Here is a 6,000-nt window from a genome sequence, read left to right as displayed (position 1 = left end):
CAACATATTGTATCTCAACCCCATGTCGTGAAACGTATCGTATCGCCAATTCTTGGCAAAACAGCCCTAAATATCTCATAATTAAAGAAGTGATCCAGTGATCCATGCATCACTTTGTATCAGAAGGGCACATGTTGTATGTGGTTTGTTTTCTTGCTTAGCTTGGGGCTCCATGCTATTCCCCTTCCCATCATTTTTATATTTCTTTCTTATCCATATTATCATCCACTATAGTATGCAAAAGATCCCCACCTCCATGTTTTAAACTCCTGATCTGCACTGCCTGCATGGCTCTGGGGGATGGAACAGCACCTCTCACACATTGCCTCTAGTTTGAGAGGAAATTTATGCTCTGTTTAAAATATGCACACTTGCTCTATTCAGCATTTGGTTCACAGCCATTAAACATTCATTTGCAAGTCTTAAGTTTTTTCTATTTTAAACCCCATTAAATCGCATTTTATTTCTGTATTGATGTATTTCCTATTGCAACAGGAAGCTTGTTTTCTCTCTCTCAATTTTTTATAGCTAGCCAGGCTTTAATTATGTCAGAAATGATCTATTGGTGCATTCAAATCCACCTGGAAGTTCGTATTTATGATTTAGGATGCTGTAATAAGATGTCAGGCGTGTTCAAATCACTTGGTAGGAGCAAGATTGCAATTCTACAAAGTAAAAAATAATCACTTAAAAAAAAAAAACTTAAAATTATAATTAAACAATGTGCATCAGATGTGTCTTTTTTTAAAGGTGATGTAAATTAAATCTTTATATATAAGATTATAATACTGTCATACTGTAAATACAACTTACAGTAGATAGTTTTGTTGTTAATTGGGGAAAAAAATGATAATTTCATTAATTTCAACAAATTGGCCATCAGTACAGACACTGCTTCTATTGTGTACCTCATATTTTTCACCGTCTGAAATAATAGTTTCCCACTTGTAATTCTGGAATTGCTGTGTCGTTTAAATATGAACGTTCCAAATTACCATGCAAATAGAATCACAAACAACAAAGACACAGTAGTGGAGTAGTGGAGAACATTTCTCTATATTTAAATTGAGAATCATTGAACACAGAAAGTATTGTACACAAAAGTCTTATTTCATGTAAAATAAATGCCCGAGGGTTTAGCAAAATCACTGTAAAATAATGTGTGAAAATGAATTAGGACAGACAAATAACTGTTAGGGTTTGTTTTTCACTTTTACTACTAGGCTTTTTTAACCACAACATTAATAATAATAATAATAATTAGCTAGTTTTATTTAAAATGGGAAACATATAATTTTAGGTAACACTTTAGGGACCAATTCTTAATGTTAACTAGTTTCTTATTAGCATGCCTATTAACATAATGGCTGTTTATTAGTACTTATAACAATAATTGCACATTCATGTTCATTCAATACATACAATCTTTCTGATGTGAATCAAACACACCATATGATTTGCAGGTGGTTTATAGAGCATTTGATTAGACAAACTTTTGTGTAGTGCAGGATGAGTCATTACTTTTCTCCCCCCAGAAGAGAAAGACATGTATCTGCTAAAGTTTATTTTGTCAACCATATGCTAATGTAGGAGTAACATATAGATGGGTTCAAACTAATAGACACTGACTAAAAGCCTCAAAACTCAAGAGAACTGACAGAAATCAATCAGACTGTGAATACTTGTGTTTGTGTCTGTGGGAGGAAGAGAGGGAGAAAGAGAGTGACATTTGGAGAAATGAAACCAAACAAAGTTTTGTTTCAGACTATTTCAGTCTACCCTGCATTTTTCTTTCTCTCTCCACTTCCTTTTCTTTGGAATCAACAGTTCTTCTGTGAGGGACCTCAACACACACACACACACACACATGGAAATACACTCAGGAACTTAGTTCATTTGAGGCGGGTGCACACTGTAGGAACACTGCCAAGACGTCGCTATCTTAGACAACATCCGCAGATCGTAAAAGATTTCTTTGTCAGAAAGTCTTTGTTTGCTTGGTGTGACTTCCTCACAGATTAATTGCCTTTGTGGTGAAGCTTCTGATGCAGCTCAGACAGTATCAGAAATGCTGAGTCTTTTGCAGTTGGGCCTTATGACCTTTTCAAATGGTTTTGCTGCAAGTATGTGGAGCAGGTTGGTTATTATGTGTAATGTTAAGCTTGTTTTCACTTTGTTTTCATATTTGTGTATTTAGTGTGATTTTGGCCTTTTGAATTTACACTGTGACATGAAAAAAACTGAAATTTTACATTTTAATTACCATAATTAATCACAGTCATTAATCATGATTATTTTTATAAAAAAAACTAATCACCAGTCAAAATGTATTAATTGTGACAGACCCATGAGAATGTGACAGACTAGTGATGCACAATGACTATATTAAAATGACAGTACAAGTATACAATTCTCCTGCAGATTCCCTAATAATAAACTTAATTTATTTAGCAGGAAAATTAGTAATTGCAGCTACATTAAACAGTATTGCATTTATTTTGTTTATATTAAGATTATTATTGCATGATCAAGACATTAACACTAGAGAATTATATGAATTAATAAACTGAAATACTGCTTAAAAAAATAATACTGCTGAAGCCACTGGTATTTTGAAGGTTTTTCAACATAATGTTACAGTGGTCAGGTGGTATAAATTGGATTTATGAGATTTACAATGACACAGACATTTTACAAGTCGGAATCTCATAATAACAATAATTCTGACATGGCATGAATGCACCTTATGTGTCACCAAGTATAAATGTGCATTGTGGAGTGTGACATAAAAGAATGCTGATGTCGCAAAGTCTGTCAAGGGTTTCTTTGGGGTCACATCATAGCATTATACAATCTGACAAGCAGCTGTCATTAAGGACAGCAAAAATCACATATCATACAGCCTTGACTAGCTGTCTAAGACTGCAGATCTCTTGTCATTTTCATATACACTTTTCAGTGACAGCATATGTTTGAGAAAGTGTGAGTGTTTTGTGAGGTGCTGGTGAAGCAGCATTACAGGCCTGCCAACACCTCCCACTGCTTTTGACCCCTCCAGGAGACGCAGCCATCCAGAAATGCCCATCTGTGCTTCTGCCTCCTCCAGCGAGATCTGTGTGTGTATGCACTTACACCTGGCGCAGATCCACACACATTTACAGTGTGAATACACTGCAGGACTGTTGGTGGTTTGCTGTTGCCGTCTCATTCCTGCATGCTTGTAGAGACAGTGCTAGCACACAGCTGTGGCCCAGCATGAAGAGAGACAGTGGTGCCCATTACATGACATGTCACCTTTCGTTCAACCTTTAATCTCGAAGACTGCTGACTTACAGCATAAGCTCTACTCATAAGTCAATGTTTTTATTGATCCTGATGCCATATACATTGTTTTGTGCACATGCAGCATGATTCTAAATATCAATGGACTGAAAGGATACAGAGTAGTACAAAAGTACTAGTACTTTGGGACCAAGTCGATTCTTTGGGACCAAGTCTTTTGGAACAAAGTACTTGGTCGATCTAGTACCAGCTGATAGATGGCTGCTGCTTTTAAACACTCCCATGTTTGGGTCAGCATCAATAGTTTCTGCTTACAATGTGTTTTTGCCGTGTTGAGCGTTGCAGCCAATCACAAACATGTCTGATTTTTGACTTCGTGATAGCAATGGACGAAAAAACCCTGAAATGTTAAAATATGTAATTACTGAGTTTTAATTAGATTTTTTTTACCCAATGTTTACATAATTGAACAATAGTTTAAAGGGTTAGTTCACCCAAAAAAAATTAAATCCTGTCATTAATTACTAACCCTCATGTCTTTCCAAACCCTTAACACCTTCATTTCATTTGATCTGTACTGATGCTGACTTTGTAGCAGACTCTGTAGCAGGCCGTTCACATATCGTGCCTAAAAATGCATGGAAAACGCTAGATGCGCTGCTTTCTCCTTCTTTCCAAAGCGCTCGGGCAGTTGCGCCCCTGAGGCGTCTGCCGTTGCTAAGCGACCATGACATGCTCTCTCCATGAAGACGCGGAAATTTCAGCAAAGGATAAATAAATTTGCAGCACTAAAAATCACTTGCAGTAGCTCTGCTACTAAATTTATTTCAAAATGGCAATCCATATACAGCTATGATCAGCTGATCCTTCATCTTGGCTGAGTTTTCAACGTTGTTACGGGAAAGGATGAAGCTGATTGGTTAGTTGTTGTCACATGACCTGAGGTGCACTTGCGGCATTCTGTAATGTTGAGATGTTTTTAACTCAATGCGGTGTGGACGTGCCTGGAAAAAACTTTGCTCCCTTGAGCGCACAAAAGACGCGATATGTGAATGGCCCCTAAGTGTGGACTTGGAAGGGGGCCTTCATTTCCAAAACCGAACACATTATGTGTTATCCTGTCTGTGAAATCCAGGCTAAAGTCTCAAAATCTAATTATGAGACAACAACAAATCAAAGCTTGATTTCAACCATTGATTTCACATTGATTCCATATGATTTCAATCTTTGACATGGCCTTACTCAGTCAGTATTAAAGATATAATGGTTATATTTTCAGAGAATGTTCTACATCTTTATAAAGGATTTTATGTGGAAAACCGTAAATCACAAAAAAAGCTGGGTTTTCACAGGCAGAGTCAAATTTAAGAGATATCCCTTGAAAGGAAGAACAGAAGTAAAACCCACTATTCCACTTGGTGTGAATCATGTGAAAAATCTGTGTTATTTTGTTCCATCAGACATGGTGTGAACAGACCTTTAGGGTATAACAGAAATTGCCACTTTTCTTGTGCAAAGATTTTGTCGCCATCCCAAACTATAAGAACAGACACTGCGGTGGAAACCCTCCCTGCAGCTGACTGGGATGCCAATGACCAAACCACTCATAAATCATTCCAATTGGACTTTGCAGAGACAGGATCCACACATCTCCCCTTCCTCAGTCAGAATTCCAATGTCTGGCGCTAAAATATTAAGCACTGGCATCTCATAGGTGCGGTAGCTCTGGAAGAGAGCATTTAATAAAACATAACTAGCTTTGCCTTGTGTGTGCTCTAATACTCAGCACAAGATTTGTGATCGACTCTTCCTTCTTCTATACTGAGAGTGCTGGGCTATGAAATATGAATTCCTTTACTTCCCCCTTGTGGGAAATGATTTTGCTTCACAGGAGACCAGGATTGTTATTTTGATCCAAAATCGTATCTAAATTATTCATATTCCTATCTTCCCTAAGAAATGCCATGTTAAAGTCACTTTCGCAGTTGTCAATTCACAGAGTAAGCGGGTGTTATTTGTACCCAACATTTTATGTTGTACCCAACATAAAACAATTCAAAAGTTGTTTTATGAAAGCCTGTTTCTGCCTCAGAGTTTAAAATAGATAAATAAATACATAAATACAATGGTAACTGTGCCTTTTTTTCATGCGATTGTGACTTTATAATATAGGTAAGTTTAGTAAGTTTACATGCACTAATTTTTGTTAATGCAAAATAATTCTGTCTGATTACAGATTCTAAAAGTTTTAATTATATAAACCCTACATTTTGCAACCTGATTCATATTTTTGTTTACATTTGCATTTATGTATTTCAAACAAAACTGCATGTAATAAAACTATGGATGTAAATAAAAAAAAGTTTTATTTTCCTATTCATTGAATCCCACCCATTTCAGTCCTAATGTATTATTTGGATGCATATACAGTGAATGTTGCTAATGTGACTTTATATCTCATATTTGCAACTTAGGGCCAGTTTTACTAAGCAGGGCAAATTAGCGTGAGAGAGCAGTTCCAAAACAGTGCAGACGGTTGTGGAAATATCTGCTGTGATTTACTAACAAAGCATAAGTTAAAGAACACAATGCAGAATCTTATTTACATATCGACCAACTTAATAACCTACCAAGCACAGCGCAAATTAGCATAGTCGCAAATTAAAGAAGCCACAGTACGTTGAAAAGGATTGAAGGGTTGCAAGCATTTTAGTTAGA

This window comes from Carassius auratus, unplaced genomic scaffold (genome assembly GCF_003368295.1).
Source record: "Carassius auratus strain Wakin unplaced genomic scaffold, ASM336829v1 scaf_tig00021426, whole genome shotgun sequence".
Classification (NCBI taxonomy): Eukaryota; Metazoa; Chordata; class Actinopteri; order Cypriniformes; family Cyprinidae; genus Carassius; species Carassius auratus.
This window is presented reverse-complemented; position numbering follows the sequence as displayed.